The following is a 17,271-nucleotide window of genomic DNA, read 5'->3' as shown; positions in this document are numbered from 1 at the left end:
CTAGGGAACTTACGGAACCTTCAGGAGGCTTTGAAGAGGAAGCTATGAGAGTTACTCAGGGATTGTTATCTGGGGATTCGTGGACAATCCTGGACTATATGATTTGAACAATAACAGATGATTCAGTGTCTTCTGAAGACTATGAGCCCATTCATACAATATGTGCTACCTAGCTAGGAGAGAGTTAACGCAGGAAGCTTGTGTCATCTGAGCCACTAGGAGGCCTCCTGACCCAGCTGCTCTGGGCTTGGGTAGCCCACAGTTCCGCTATCCAGGTAAAAAGTGAGGTTGGGGGGAAATGGAGCCCCTCCTACCCCACTTTGTTATCGTCTGTGCTGCCATCACTTGCAAAGCTGCTCCAGGATAGGTGGTAGCTATTTTGATCACAGAGTCGGGGAGAGAGAGAGGCCATGTAGAGCAGAGCTGCTGCAATGTTGCGGGCAGCAGCTCCGCAGCCTGTGCAGTGCATAAAGAAATCCTGGAGGACCTGCTCCCATCTGGGCTCTGGAGCTCGCCACCATGCCAGTTAGAGGTGTACTTAGCCACAGACTTTGGAGACTTGGTTCTGCACCTGCTGCACCGCTGCCCCACCATGCAAGTTAATTTAAAAAAAAACAACAAACCTTTTTATCAACTACCGCTGTGTGGTGGGGATGGTACCGGAGAGGGAGGTGGCCAGCAGGGTGTGCGGGCACTTGAGGGGAGACCAAGGCTGAGGAGGTGGAGATGGCAGCAAGCGCTCCTTCCCTGAACCTGCCTGCCTCCCAAATGAATGTGCGCAGAGGCCTGAAATGGGCTGAAAACGGCCCCATCTGTCATTTGGGAGCCAGGCAGGCTCAGGGAAGGAGCACTTGCTGCTGCCGCTGCCTCCCCTGCCTTGGCCTCCCCTCAAGTGCCTGCACACCCTGCCAGCTGCCCCTGTCCCCACCACACAGCGGCGGTTGGGGAAAAAAGTTTTAATTTGTTTAACTTGCCCCTGACTCCCCTCCAAGCCCTCAAGTGGGGTGGGGGCTCCAAAGCCCTTCAGGTCCGGGCTCCAAAATTCCCTAGGTGCGCCCTTGATACCGGTTGTGTGAGCACACAAACGTGAGAGCCCAGAGGAAGCTCTGATCATCTGGAGGAAGGCAGGCAGTATCTCAGCCCACTTTGGTCATGAGAACAACATTTATATGTTCTGTTCTCTGACTGTTTATAAGCCTATTGCCTTGCTTTTGAGTAAAGACCAAGGGTACATGGCTAGCCAAGGGCATGTAGAAGAGAGCTGTAGTATCTGTGGATGCAGTTAATTAAAGTAACATTTGTGATAAGTGCTCAGTTTTCTGTTAACCTTTCTAAAGGTTATGTATTCCTAGATAAACTGACCACTGGAGAATTCTGCAACCTCCTCCAATGGGGACTGGTTATTTATAAGTATGTGAACAAGATGTGAAATAGTAAATTCTCTCGTATAAAATGAATTCATAATCAAGATCAAGCATGTCTTTTTACATTCTTGGTCTTGGGTATGTATTGCTTTGTCTGTAGCAGGAGCATCTGTCTTTAGAGACATAACAAAAAACCAGTGTAGAGGCAATTTATCACCTTGACCACCTGGTGGAACCTTGTTAGGTTATAACATTGCCTCTGATTTGATCTTATTGTAGTCTATTTTGTCAGAAGCATTTTAGTTTAGTCTCTGGTGATGCATATCTGCTCCATGCTGATGTTTACATTTGGTTAGCTGGGTCATAAATATGGTTTGAAATGAAACAGAGTAATGTTTTATTTTTAATAATAAATGATACACCAGCAAGGCTTCCATCTTAATGGTTGAACGTTAGGAGAAGTGAAAAGCAACACAGCTTTGAGAAAGTAAATAGAGTAGGAATGGATTGGATGGAAAGTTTTGGGCCATTATGAGACAGCAGTTTTGCAGAATCATTACAGGGAAACAGAATGGTGGATTTCCCCAGATCTTCTGAGAAGCTCGAGTTGATTTGTCACCACCCAAGGAAGGACTATGTTCAGATTACTCTGGCCTCAGATATCTTAATAGCAGTGGTTTCCCAAACTGGGAACCTTGGGTCCAGGAGCACTCCCAAGCTACATACCTGATCTTTCAGGGGGAATGTAACCCCATCCAGAACAGGGAGATCTAAACCAACTCACAGGTCATGACCCCCCCCCCAGTGAGTACCTCCCTCTTATTTGGATTCAACTTCAGTTTGTTATCCCTCATACAGCCCATTACCGCTTCCAGGCAGGCATTTAGGGAAAATATGCTATTTCTTGATGAGGTCGACATGGATAAGTAGATCTGGGTGTCATCAGCATATTGATAATACCCTGCACCAAACCTCTTGGTGATCTCTCCCAACGGTTCCATGTAGATGTTAAAGAGCATTGGAGACAGTATGGAGCCTTGTGGAAGGCCACACTTTAGTTCTTTTTTTGCAGAACAACAGTCTCCAAGCGACACTATCTGGAATCAACCAGAGAGGTGGAATCACTGCAACACAGTGCCACCCAATCCTACCTACCTCAGGTGGTCTAGAAGGATACCATGACTGATGGTATCAAAAGCTGCAGAGAGATCCAAAAGGATCAACAGAGTCACACTCCCTCTCTTGATAGCCAATTGGAGATCATCCATCAGGCCAACCAACCCCATAGCCCCGCATCACCGAAAACTGCCTGGAGCTGAGAGGCCATCATCCACTCATTCACTTTGCCCAACCATGGAAGATTAGAAACAGGTCTGTAATTAGCTAACTCTAAGGGATCCAGTGCAGCTTTCTTCAAAAGTGGTTTAATAATAGCCTCCTTAAGACAAGGAGGCATCCTGTCCTCCCTCAGAGAATTTATAATATTTACCAGACCCTCTCTGATAATATGATTATCAGATGAGATAAGCCAAGTTGGGCAAGGGTCAAGAGAACAGGTTGTAGGGTGCACAGTCTGAAGCAGTTTGTCTGCTTCCTCAGGAGTCACAAACTGAAAATGATCCAATCAAATCCCATAAGAGGAGTGGCTGGACACCTCCACAGTAGACTGTGCAGTAACATTGCTTGGTGCAAATATGAGAGATATAACATTTGGGTCATTGACTTTGCCTTAAATACATTGATGGAAGCTGGAATAAACATCCCTCCTTGCTGTCTGTGGAATTTGAGAATTGCTGATGCACTTCTCTGTGTCTGAGCAGAGGCATATCTGATTTGAGTGGTCTTCCTCCCAGATTCCTGGGAATAAAAATATTTAAAGCATTTAACCTGCTCTATATCATGATTGTCAATTCTTCATTTATATTTTTCCTCCTGTTGGAAAAGGTCAAGATTTTAGTTTTCTGATCATTGATCCTCAGTTGCTTTTCCTTGCAATAGAGGGCTAAGCCCTTAACAGCTCTTCTCATCCCCACTTGTGACTGGGACAAAATGACTGTGTCATCCTATCTAATAAAAGGCTTGGTGTCTGTCCGTGGACGGACACCAAGCGTGTGTCCGTGCCTCCCTGGCCTCTTCTGGGCATGCGCGAAGCGCATGGCCAGAAGGAGCCAGGGAGGCAGGACCGCCAGCACCCGGCGGCCATCTTGGGCAGCCAGAAGCGGCCGCCCCGAAGAAGCCGGGTAAGCGGCGGCGGGGGACACTGGCCGAGGCGGCGGCAAAGCCGCCGCCTCGGCCAGAGGAGGCGGTGCGGCCGAGGAGGCGGCAGAGCCATGGCCGAGGCCTGGCCGTGCCGCCGCTTACCCGGCTTATTCGGGGCGGCCGCTTCTGGCCGCCCAGGATGGCCGCCGGACGAGGCGGCAGACAAAACAATGCGGCGGTGGGCCCGGGCAGCGGTGAGCCAGGCCGGAGCCGCGGTGGGTGGCGGGCCCAGCCGGAGCCGCAGGCGGCGGTAGGTGGCGGGCCCGGCCGGAGCTGCGGGCGGCGGTCAGTGGCGGGCCCGGCCAGAGCGCCGGGGTGGGTGGGAGAGGGAATGGCGGCGAACGTCTGGAGCGCAGAGCTCCACTAGCGCCCGTTAACCAACGGGCTACAAAACCACTAGTCTGTATATAAAAGTATGGGAACTGACTATCTGCCAGCTTCAGGGCATGTCTATCTAAACCCTGCAGGCACTTGATTAGAAAATTTACATAGATATTAAACAAGGAAGGGGCCAGGATGCAACTCTGCTTGATCTCTCCCCTGCCCCCCGCCTGAGGTCCTAATAGGCGTAGATAACTGGGCCTGGTGATTGTATTTCACTCTAAGACTCATGTTCCCATAGGGATGCCCCCCTATGTTAGAGATAACCTTTTACTTGTAAAGGAATCCTCAAGGATTCTAAGGCTGGCTCAATGTTGAGTCCGGCTCAAAGCAAGCTGGCTCTCATATCCCTAGAAAATACCAATAGCAGATAGGCCCTCTCAGATGTCCAGAGATGGCTGGATCACTTTCAGCTTCTGAGGTCCCTAGCCACAATTTAAAACAACACACAAAAACAAAACAAGGCACCTAAAAAAAGAGTGAGAGACAATCTGAATGTTTTTTTATTTAACAAATGCTTTTCTAGCGTTTTCCTGTGCAAATGCACTAATTATGTCACAGATAATATTAAACATGGCAAGCCCATTCAAACACTCTTGTCCCGTATTTGAATGGTGGTTGTTCTTTACCTCCTTCAGCAATAAAATGTCACAACTCTCTACCTATCAGCCTGCACTTGATCCAGCACCAGCCACTAGTACTGATCTGTGTATCTAATCAACTGATCTGAGATGACAGATTCGTCATAGTCTAATCTTGTGCCACCAGAATTGATATTTTTAATTAGCATTTATTAGCATTTTAAACTCTTGGGTATTTATTTATTTATTTGATTTATATACCGCCCTTCCAAAAATGGCTCAGGGCGGTTTACAATTAAAACAAACTTGTAAAACAATGAAAAGCTAAAACAAATTAAAAACAATAACATGACAAAATCTAAACATGATATGACAAAATCTATAACAAAAAAGGATGCCTTTTACCAAATCACATCTTGTATTTGCTTAAATTTCCAGCTCTAAGCTGAGAGTGTGTCACATTTTGGTCTGATAGGGATGCACATAAAAAACATCTTGCAAAACTTATCAAATGCCAAAAGGTGTCTAAATTTGAGGCCCTCTTAGAGATTAAGGCTCAGGCCAAATGGTCCTCCTGCATCCCCCTCCCCCATTGGCTGTGACAACAGTGACAGTGGGACACTGTGATGGGGCTGAATTGGGACACTTGCTCTCTCCCTGCTAAATATAAGGGAATCACCAGTTTGAAAGGTGCCTCTTTGACCACTTAGCTGGGTCAGTCTGTGAGTCCCCCACACTGTTTACCTGGTGGTAAAATCACATATATTACAGATTATTCCACTTTTTAAAAAAATCATAACTACCATATTTTCAGTCTTCTTTGGATTAAGTTTCAGTTCAGTGAATTTCAGGGTCTCCATGCCCACATGAAAAATCTGAGAATTTTCAAGGGAAGCCAAACAAAAGGGAAGCCAAACAAAAAAGACAAGTGAATTTTCTCATTGGAGTCCTGAACATCCTATTATTTTCCCTCCTTCGTCTTCTGTTTTTCCTCTTCCTGACCATGTGCTTGGGTCAGGAGTACAAATAGGCAAAATCATGCCCTGGGGCAATACAAAGGTCAAGCTCCCTGACTACAGGGGCTGAAACTCACATGTAACAAATAAGTTCATGTTTGCATGAACCAATCAAGTGGGTATGCTCCTTAAGAAGCAGAAGATGTAATGGCTGGTTGAGGTGTGTGTGCAGCATATGGGATCAGAGTTGTAGCTCAGTTTAGTTCAGTTCAGTTCAGTTTAGTTTATTGCGATCTTTGATCAAATACACAATCCAGATCAAATAAATCTACTCTGACAGTAGATATCAATATAAACACAGACATGCATATACATATGTAGAATCAGTTACATAAAAGATTGAGATAAAAAGAATAGGATAAAACAAAATTAAAGAGAAAAAGGAGGGACAATTAAAATTGACCATTTCTGACACACCATGAGCGGATTTTAATCGCAGCTGTACAGAATTTGGCTAATGAGTACGAGACGTAAGTGTGTTTATCGGCGGGGGGGGGAGCGTATATAAAATAAACATGTGTGTAGCTATAATTGAGCAAAAGGGTTCAAAGAACCTGGGCTCCCAGCTCCTGAGAGCCCCATCACCCCTCCCTATTTTCTTGATTATCTCCCTCACTCTGAGGGGCTGCAAGAGAGAGGGATGAACACGGGCCCCCTCTCCCCTAGCTACGCCCCTGTTTGGGATGGATGAACTCAAAAGCTTTATCTGAGACTGGGACATTTCTTCCTGGTACAGAGATCGGTTTTCTTCTCTGTTAATGATCCTACTTCTAGGTCCTTGCCAGTTCATTAACATTGCGACAGGAGACTGGGGTGTGCGTGTGTGTGATGATGATCTGGGTCAGGCGCGTAACAACGATCGGGCAAGGGGAGACAGTTGTCTGGGTGCCCCACTGCCTGGAGGGGCCCCCCAGAGGCACCTCACATGACTTCCCATTGCCCCCTGCCCAGCCCCAAGGCCCCTCAGCCACTTGCCCTGTTCGCCGTCTCTCCAGCTTGTTCTCCTGGCCGGCAATCCAGGCAGCAGACAAGCTGCAAAGAGCTCCTTTTCTCCCGCCTCTCAGCTGATCGGCGGGTGGGCGGGGCTTCCACAGAGGCCTCGTGTAGGCCTCTGTGAAGCCTGAACTCCAGTAGGGCCCAAGCCAGCCAGGAAGGAGGAGGCAGCCAGAGAGGCCTCCACTGTTCTCTGCAGCAGAAGACCCCTTGCTGCCAGGTAGAGTGTGAACTCCTTTTTGTGGTTACCTTCCCCCCCCCCCAGATATATAGGCATCTGCTTTCCATACGGCTTTGATATGGGGGGGAGGGACTGAGAAGTCTCTGAATATTTATTTTAAAACAGCTTGGAAAATTTGCTGGCTTAAAAAAAACTATTTAAAAAGTCCCATAAGTGGCTTGTTTCATGGCAAAACATTACAAAAACTTCTGGAAGAAACAGTATTATATTTATTTTATTCATTCATTCATTCATTTATAAATGCACTTATGTTCAAGTTGTTTTGCAACCCAGAAGGTCTGAGAGAACTGTGAAGCATGTCTTGTGCTTTTATTTTATTTTATTTTTCTTGTGTGTGAACTGCTCCCCAATAACTCGCAGGGACTTCAGGGTCAATCTGGCCAACATGTGAATGCAGCACCTCCATTCCAGAGGAGATGTGTGTTAAAGGGCTTTAAAAGCCTCCTGTGAAAAACCTCCTGGAATCAAACTTGACTGAATTTGTTCAGAATTCTGAGAAAGCAAACATAGGCTCACCCTGCATGGTTGAAAGTCTCCTTTGCTAATCTGCAGCAAGGGGCCCATTTTAATAATTAGTGTTTCTAGTGTGTTCTAGGCATTAAAAGTAGCACAGATGTATAGTACTCAATGTATATCACTATATATTGTGACGTGTGCGTGTGTGTATTCAGTGAAATGTATTTCCAGGCAGCATACTTATTTTGGAATATCAGACTTAAATCCTTGGGGGCCTGGGGTGTGCGGAGGCCCTGGACTTTGAGTGGGGGGGGCATTTTAAAATCTCATCTCTGGGTCCATTCCAACCTTGCTACGCCCCTGATCTGGGTAGTTGTAGGACTGTTTAGTGAAGCTAATCTCATTGCAAAGGGAGTTAGCTATTTCTCTTGTGAAGGTCTTTTTGACCCAGGTCTGCTTACTTGCTTCCTCCTTTTTGCAAAAGAGGTCATGGGTATCTCCCAGTCATTTGTTATCCTGACCTCGGGCAGTGTTGCCCCATGTTTGCTTGTGCCAAGCAGCCAAATTGCATAGTTTGCCAAATATGGATATGTGCAGAGTTCATGATCCCGTGAGCTCAGGTATCCAAAATGGAGATTGCAAGCCTGGAACTCCAAATCACATAAGTGCCATTTGCAGCCCCAAGATAAGCTGTTTTCAGTAACAGAGTCTGGAGATTAAAATGGAATGTGAATGAGCTGGAAGACATGGTTTGATTTTAGATCCTGGCTGGAGTAGGATAGCAATATGGGCAGATTTAGCTGGATGCATTTCATCATTGTTATTATTGTACTCCTGCCGCTCCTATTGTTTACTACAAAATAAACTTCAGAATTTTTCTTTTTCTACAGACCTGCTTATTGATGGATTTTGTTTCTTTCATAGTCTTTAGTAAAACCTCAGCTTCATTATTTATTTACCTTGTTCTCTAAAACAACAGCATGTTTGTGTGCCCATGAACAATTTCTAACCACCTTGTTACAAGTAAATTGGTTGAGTCATAAAAGGATTCGCAAAGGCTTAAGAGATAGATGACTGTTTGGTGGAGGTAGCCAGAGGAAAAGGAAGAAGAAAAGATTGCCACTTGGTGGCTATAAGATGGGTAGAGCAAAAAGGAGACTAAGAAGTGGTAACAATGGCATGCATACACTGCTGATGCAATCAAGCACAACTGACTGTGCCAAAAAAGTTTGGTACAGTTTGAACTGTCCGGCCGACCAGGGGCTATGCTTGTAAAGAGGCTATGCTTGTATTACAAGCAATGCAGGATCCTGGCTTTAAAAGGCTTCTAAAGGGCAGATGGGAGGGCAGATATGGCACCTTTAAATGTAGTTCTAAGGTGCATACCAGTGGTGCTCCTCCCAGCAGCTCGCCCGCATAGTGTAGGTGCAGTTCCTGAACTGATCTGGCCTCCGCAGATGTGTGGAGACCAAATCAGTTCAGGGACTGTGCCACCACCACATGGACAGGCAGCTGGGGTGGGGGTGGGGAGCGCCACACTGGTAAGAACCGGGCAACTACTTTTAAAGGTGCCCTCTCGCCGCTGCCCTGGCCAGACTTTAGAAGCCTTTTAAAGCCAGGATTCCACTTTGCTTGTAAAAGGCAATCCTCACTGGATTCCCCTTTACAAGACTAGCCCCCGGTTGACCGGCCAATTTGATCCTAGGACCAACTGGTCAGTTTGACTGAACCGTTTCGCATACTATTGGTTCGGCTCAGTTTGAATTTGGTCTGAATTTGAACCCAACCGCTGTAATCGGTCCATGCACATCCTTAAAGCCTAGTGCATGTCACAAAACTATGTCCCTGAGGGTTGACTTCAGGGACATATTTTGGTGATGCACAGTAAGCTCAGATGAATGGGGATATAATTGAAAATTGCCCCATGCCCTGCTCAAGCAACAGCTCAGCAGTAGTCTGGACCTTTCACTGCTGCAAGCTCCCAGAGCCAATCTTGATGTTGGCTATAGTACTTTAGGTATTTGAGTCAGATGTTTATACATGTTGGGCCCTTCAGACATTTGACTGTCACCTTTTGATGGGCAAGGTCACCACACAGTGATGTTAAATATTACTGCAATGTATAATCTTTCTAGGTAAGTTACATTTGTGTGTCAGTTACATTCACGAACATTACAACTGTGAATTGTAATGTGCAGATGGATGGTGATCTTTGGGAACAGCTAACATTTTGCTCTTTTCTTGCTTGGTTTGCTTCAGTGGGCAATTTGAGGCAGGATTGAACAATGTGTGACCTATCAAAGTGAATACAACCCAGCAGCCAAATATTGTAACTTGCAAATTGTTTGGCACCCCGTCTGCTTTTGTAAAAGGGCAGCCAAAATGAGAAGCTTAGGGCCAAACCAGATGTTTGAAGCAACATGTCTAAGAAGGTGCACTTCCATTTGGAAGTGCTTCTCTGTCTCCAAAAACAGCCATGGTGGGGGCAATCACAGTTGGGACCGCACCTCACAGGGAGAGGAAAGTCAACAGCTCTCCCTGCCCAAACCGGCTCTTCCTGGAGCAGCTGAGCATTTTGGCAGGAAACTAGTGCAAGGGAAACAACTAACCTTTCCTTCTCTGTCTGCCACAGCCCCAACTGGGATTGCTCCCCTCTTGGCTGTTTCTGGAGAAAAAGAGGCACTTCTCTTTCAAAGCAGGTCTCTTTAGCACACATTACTACTAATGTGTGGTTTGAGTCTTACTGAATCCTCAACATGCCACCACTGTTCCCTCTAACAGGGATTCCCAGATGTTGTTGACCACAACTCATAGGAACATAGGAAGCTGCCATATACTGAGTCAGACCATTGGTCTATCTAGCTCAGAATTGTCTACATAGACTGGCAGTGGCTTCTCCAAGGTTGCTGGCAGGAATCTCTCTCAGCCCTATTTTGGAGATGCCAGGGAAGGAACTTTGAAACTTCTGTTCTTCCCAGAGCAGCTCCATCCCCCTGAGAGGAATATCTTACAGTGCTCACATGTGGTCTCCCATTCAAATGCAACCAGGGCAGACCCTGTTTAGCTAATGGGACAAGTCATGCTTGCTACGACAAGTTCAGCTCTCCTCTCCTCTGGATGGGGATGATGATGATGATGATGATGATGATGATGATGATGATGATTATTATTGCTATTTCTATACCGCCCTTCCAAAAACGGCTCAGGGCGGTTTACACAGAGAAATAATAAATAAATAAGATGGATCTCTGTCCCCAAAGGGCTCACAATCTAAAAAGAAACATGATAGACACCAGCAACAGTCACTGGAGATACTGTACTGGAGGTGGATAGGGCCAGTTACTCTCCCCCTGCTAAATAAAGAGAATCACCACATTAAAAGGTGCCTCTTTGCCAAGTTAGCAGGGGAGTTAGCAAGTTATGGGCTGCAGTGGCCTTTGGCTGGGAATTATGGGAGTTGTAGTCAACAACATCTGGGAATCCCAGTTAGAGGGAATATTACATACCACAATGCATAGCTAGTGAGTAACAATCAAGTTGCACAGGTCTAATTTAAGACTAGGGTTCAAAGAATGTCGCATCTAGTTCAGAACACTCATGTTACTGTTTCTTAAACAGCAGCTTCCAGGGGCATAGCAAGGTTGGAGTGGGCCCAGAGACAAGATTGTAAAATGGGCCCCTCACTGATATACACACACAAACACACTTCACAATATATAGTGCACTCACACTCACATCCCCATTATGAATACGGTGAATATCTAGTTCACATTGAATCTAGTTTTTTTACTCTCTGCTCCTGCCGATCTCCAAGAGACTCACATAATTCATAGAGGGTGCAACATGGGCGGGTGGGGAGTCATGTGATGTGCCTCTGGAGGGCCCCTCAAGGCAGTGGGGCTCCAAGACAACTGCCTCCCCTTGCCTTATGGTAGTTACGCCCCTGGCAGCTTCCAAAATCACAGAAGAAAATTATTTTGAACTTCAGCAAGGTTCTAAAGCACCTTTTGATATGGTGTGTGTGTGTGTGTGTGTGTGTGTGTGTATGTGTGCGTGTACACACGGGGGGACATCTATTCTTCAATGAAAAAAGAATGTCAAAAATCCTACTGTGCAAGGCCTTGCGTACACTAAGCTAGCCACTAAGCTAGTTAAATTAACACCAATCTGCATACATTATCATATGCAAATATATAATTTCTTATTGGAAAAGTGGTATAACCCTGTTGGATAACAAATTAAAATTGGGTTAAGAAGCTCTAAGGTCAGATAATGGTGTTAGAAATCAACATCACACCCTGTTCAAATCTCAAACTGTAGGGAAAGCTGTTAATACCTGCGGGGCAGAACCGAGAGTTGTTTTTAACATGATTAAAGAAGTGTCTCTGAGAAAGAAAAAAGCAGAGTGGTGACTCTAAATGATAAAAAGGAGAGAGAGAGAGGAAACACAATGTTCTCTTCATGTGAAAAGTAGTGTTTTGTTCTTTTAAGTGAAGGGAATTACAGAATCTGGTTTAGGGGGACTGAAGCTATTTTTAAACCCTTTTAAAAAAAAATGTTCGGATACATATTCTGATCCATTTAAAGTGAATTAGATATCTCTTAACACATTGTCCACTAATTAACACCCATACCCTACTCAAAGTATCTGGTAGTATCCTCTGTAGGTGATATGTGGATAGCAACATAAATGGTCCTTACCAGGCCTGGTTTAAGCATAACAAAAATCAAACAAAAATGCTGCTTTTTGTTCCATAGTGGATCCTATAGTTTGCTGCTCTGATAACCTTTCCTTACTCATTCCTTATCTTGATGTCAGATATCAATGTATCTTCTTCATCCTTCATTGCCAATAGATGAGGCCATTCTATCTTTCCTTAACATTTGTGAGCACCAGATCATAAGTGTTCCAGTCCTCAATATAGGGGTAGGTTTAAATCAACCAATACATAAACAATCTATGGAACTTAGGGCCACATTATATTGTGATGGCATTAATGATTTTTAGCAACAATGATGTTGCTATGATAAACTAGATAAGAGCCACACAGCATCAAGTAGCCATAATATTTAGATGCTCAGTCTTCATATTCAGAAAGCTTTTGACTACTGAACCTTTTGACTATTGAACTTGCAATATATTTCCAGTAGCTAGGCTGGGTGCAGAGCATTTGCACCTCTAGTTTGCCGCAGCCGTTTTCTCCCCCGCTGCCCACCCACTGCCGTGGCTGTTTTCTGCCTGCCCACCCGCTCACTGGCGCTTGCTTTAGCTTCCAGCAAGCCAGCCACCCGCCAGCCTGCCTCTTCCTCCCACCGGCTGGCTGCTATCTTTGTTTTCTCCCCCCATCCCTGTTGCTATCCGGGCAGCTGCTTGTGAACTGTCGGGAGAGCTGCCACGCATAAGATTAGCGGCGGGTACGTCTAAGAGAAATATAGAGAGAGAGATAATGACCTGCATGACAGCTTTCCTATTGCCTTTGGTTGGGCTATTGTCAGAATAGAGAATGCTGATTGTCAATTGTCAAGAATTTGACAACTGTCAAGCATTGTCACCATGTTTGACAGTTTGGCTAAAAATTGTTGAGGGGAACAAAAAGAGTTTCAGTAAGATGAGTAAAATTTCTCTGGCAGGGAGGGGGTCCTACATATTTAAAGGTAAAGTGTGCTTTCGAGTCGGTGTCAACTCCTGGTGACCACAGAACCCTGCGGTTATCTTTGGCAGAATACAGGAGGGATTTACCATTGCCAGCTCCCATGCAGTATGAGATGATGCCTTTCAGCATCTTCCTATATCACTGTTGTCTGATACAGGTGTTTCCCATAGTCTGGGAAAGATAACAGCAGGGATTCGAACTGGCAACCTCTGTTTGCTAGTCAAGTCATTTCCCTGCTGCACCATTATGTGGACCTAAATTGCCACTGTATTTAATCTAAAGAAAAATGTTGAGGTCCTACTCAGGCAAAATAGAATTCAGATGTGGAGGGAAGCAACATGAATTTCAATGAGATTATGAAATTCTCTGCTACAAGATGTGGTGATGGCCACTAGTAGGGGTGTGCATGGACCGGTCCGGGGCCATGCAAGAAGCCTCCGGACCGGTCCGGAATTCGGCTGGTCCGGCGGGGGGGAGTGTGGCTTTAAAGGAAGGGGGGTAGTACTTACCCGCCCCCGCCGCTCTTCCCCCTCCAGCGCTGGACTTTGCTAAAACGTTTTTGGGGCAGCAGAGTTCCTCCCTGCCACCCCTGCCCCCCGTCATTATCTCTGAGTTTGCAAGTCGTAGAAGCTGGCGCCACGCATGCACCTGTCACGGGGCGTGTGTGCCCGTCGCCACCGGCGGCACGCGCACGCCGCATATGTCATTGTCATTGTCACAGCCATACGAAGGGGCCAGGGGCGGCAGGGAGGAACTCTGCCGCCCAAAAACCTTTTAGCAAAGTCCAGTGCCGGAGGGGAAAGAGCGGCGGGGGGCGGGTAAGTACTACCTCCCCCTGCGCTTAAAGCCACACTCCCACCAGTGCCGGACCACGCCTCCGTGGTTCCGTGCACATCCCTAGCCACTAGCCTGGATGGCTTTAAAAGGAACTTAGACAAATGCATGGAGGACAGGTGTGTCAATGGCTACTAATCTCATGGCTATAAGCCACCTCCAGCCTCAGAGGCAAGCTGCCTCTAAATACCAGTTGCAGGGGAGCAACAGCAGAAGAGAGGGCATGCCCTCACCTCTTGCCTGTGGGCTTTCTCAGAGGCATTTGATCGGCCACTGTGGGAAACAGGATGCTGGACTAGATAGGCCTTGGACCTGATCCAGCAGGGCTGTTCTTATCTTAAATGTGTTGGACTCACCAAATGAAAACATATCTCACCAAATGAAATAACTCACATCTCACCAAATGACATCACTTGCAAAGCATGGTGTTGGATTTCTGCCCGGGTGTACCTTTGGTCCTTATAGTAATAAGCAGGCTGCAAATTTAACTGAACAAGGATAGATATAATTTTGCTTGTATACACACACACACATCCCTATAGAGAGCCTTGTTACCAAAATATAATACATTGTTTCATCATTACGGAATATGTTAACAGATAGCCTCCCTCCCATCTTGGAAACTTGCATGGCCTCCTGCAAACATGGGCATCTGACAGCAGGAGGGGAAGTGAATCTTGCATATCTGAACTGGTGTATGCTGCGTCTGTAGTGTCAACACACCTAATCTGGGCAGCTATCAGACATAGTATTGCAGGGTCTACTGTGACTCCTGAGGAAGTGGACAAACTGCTTCAGATTGTGCGCCCAACAACCTGTTCTCTTGACCCTTGTCCAACTTGGCTTATCTCATCTGATAATCATATTATCAGAGAGGGTCTGGTAAATATTATAAATGCCTCTCTGAGGGTGCTTCTCTGAGGGAGGGCTGGATGCCTCCTTGTCTTAAGGAGGCTATTATTAGACCACTTTTGAAGAAATCTGCGCTGGATCCCTTGGAGTTAGCTAATTACAGACCTGTTTCTAACCTTCCATCGTTGGGCAAGGTGATTGAGTGGGTGGTGGCTTCTCAGCTCCAAGCAGTTCTGGATGATACAGATTATCTAGATTCATTTCAAACTGGCTTTCGTGTACGCGATGGGGTCGAGACTGACTTGGTTGGCCTGATGGATGATCTCCAATTGGCTATCAAGAGAGGGAGTGTGACTCTGCTGATCCTTTTGGATCTCTCTGCGGCGAGAACTGAAGTATGGAGTTCCACAAGGCTCCATACTGTCTCCAATGCTCTTTAACATCTACATGAAACTGCTGGGAGAGATGATCAGGAGGTTTGGTGCTGGGTGTTTGGGGTTGGGTGCTGGGTGCTGATGATACCCAGATTTACTCCTCCATGTCGACCTTATCAGGAAATAGCATATCTTCCCTAAATGCCTGCGTGGAGGCGGTAATGGGCTGGATGAGGGATAACAAACTGAAGCTGAATCCAAATAAGACGGAAGTACTGACTGTGGGGGGTCGGGACTTGAGAGATGGTTTAGATCTGCCTGTTCTGGATGGGGTTACACTCCCTCTGAAAGATCAGGTGCATAGCTTGGGAGTGCTCCTGGATCGCAAGCTCTACCTGGTTTCTTAGGTTGAGGTGGTGGCTAGGAGCGCTTTTTATCAGCTTCAACTGATTTGTCAGCTACGTCCATTTGACAAATGACTTTAAAACAGTGGTACATATGCTGGTAACCTCCAGACGTGACTATTGTAATGCACTCTAGATGGGGCTGCCTTTGTATGTATTCCAGAAACTTAAATTGGTACAGAATGCAGCAGCCAGATTGGTCTCTGGGACAACACGAAGGGACCATATAACACCGGTTTTGAAAGAACTGCACTGGCTGCTGATATGTTAAGAACATAAGAACATAAGAACAGCCCTGCTGGATCAGGCCCAAGGCCCATCTAGTCCAGCATCGTGTTTCGCACAGTGGCCCACCAGATGCCGCTGGAAGCCACAGACAGGAATTGAGGGCGTGCCCTCTCACCTGCCATTACTCCTCTGCAACTGGTACTCAGAGGCATCCTGCCTTTGAGGCTGGAGGTGGAAATACAAAGAGCTGGTTATTACCTATAAAGCCCTTAACAGCCTGGGACCAGGTTATTTAAGAGAGTGCCTCCTTTGTCATGAACCCTCCCACCTTTTATGATCTTCTGGAGAGATCCGGTTACGGTTGCACCAGCTTGTCTGGTGGCTACTCGGGTCCGGGCTTTCTCTGTGGCTGCCCCAGGGCTTTGAAATATGCTCCCTGCTGAAATAAGAGCATCATCTCTGTTTGTTTTCAGGAAGACTCTCATGACTTTCCTGTTCTCTCAAGCTTTTAATTTGCATGTTAATAATTTGTTTTATATTGTTGTTATTGTGTTTTATGTATTATAACCTGTGATTTTAATGTTGGTATCTGTACACCGCTTAGAGATCTACATATCAGGCGGTATAAAAGTATGATAGATAGATAGATAGATAGATAGATAATCAATCAAGAGTTACTGGCATACATAATGTGGCCAGAATTCCAAGAAAGACACTGAGGGGTCTTGAATAAAAGATAAGGAGGCTATTTACACAATTGTAGAAAATCAGGCTAGCCTCCGCTAGCCCGATTTTCTTCAATCATGAGAACCACCGGGCTCTGCTGTGAGCCCGGTGGTTCTTGAGCAGGTAACCCGCTCAAGTAGCCCGCCCCTTAAACCGGGTTTGCGGAGTGAGCACTCCACAAACCTGGTTTTTGGGATCGTGAGTAGCCGCAGCATGGCTTCACGCTGTGGCTACTCACGAGTAGATCCTCCCGGCTCAGGGGTCTCCTCAGTATGCCCTGTGCGCTCGTGCAGGGCAAACTGGAGCTTCCGGGAGCAACACGGCTCCCGAACTCCCCAGCCCCCACAGGCTCTGTCTCTGAGCCGGCGGTCGTGTGGGCGGCAGATCTGGCCGGCCACCCAGGGCTCCCGCCCTGCTCGTCTGAGCTCCCATCCTTCCCACTTATCTTCCCAAACCGGGTCTCACTAATCGTGAGACCTGGCTCAATCTCTGGGAACTTGAACAATCATTACTACGCAATCAAGGCCAGTGTCCAAGCAATTAATTAGATTTGGTACAAAGGAGCCTTTTATTCTGATCTGCCCTATTCACACATCTTCTCCAAGTGCCTGTACTGGAACCTTCCACTTTTTATTTCTAGGTTTTCCTACCTTTGAGACCTTGCAGAGGGCAAAACCTATAAAAAGTCTTGCTCTCAAACCCCAGTGCAAAGCCTTTTGTCTTGGGAACTTGGTGGGATGAGCTGCCTTCTACTGCCCAGAAGCCTGCCCAGCCATGTGTCTGTGGTACTCTCAAACCACATCCCCCTAAGCTGAATCACTGGACTATAGAGTCCCTGAATTGGAACACTAAACTGCAAGTCCAGAGCCCTTGAGCTGAGCTGAAATTGAGCATTCCTTGAGCTCCCT

General features: G+C 46.4%; 1 protein-coding gene across 4 annotated transcripts in view; it reads left to right on the top strand.

Annotated features, from left to right (window-relative positions):
• Positions 1–17,271, top strand: part of LRRC3B (leucine rich repeat containing 3B) — a 402,453-nt gene that overhangs the window by 199,547 nt on the left and 185,635 nt on the right. Inside the window, exon 1 of one of the 4 annotated variants that reach the window (XM_053261535.1) lies at positions 6,685–6,814. The exons of 2 other annotated variants lie outside the window; for them this stretch is intronic. The gene's annotated coding sequence lies outside the window, so the exon portion shown is untranslated. Of the gene's footprint in view, positions 1–6,684; positions 6,815–17,271 lie in introns of those variants that run through there. One more of the 4 variants, XM_053261533.1, reaches the window with a different exon arrangement.

Source organism: Hemicordylus capensis, chromosome 6 (assembly GCF_027244095.1).
Source record: "Hemicordylus capensis ecotype Gifberg chromosome 6, rHemCap1.1.pri, whole genome shotgun sequence".
In the NCBI taxonomy this organism is placed as follows: Eukaryota; Metazoa; Chordata; class Lepidosauria; order Squamata; family Cordylidae; genus Hemicordylus; species Hemicordylus capensis.
This window is presented reverse-complemented; position numbering and strand designations above follow the sequence as displayed.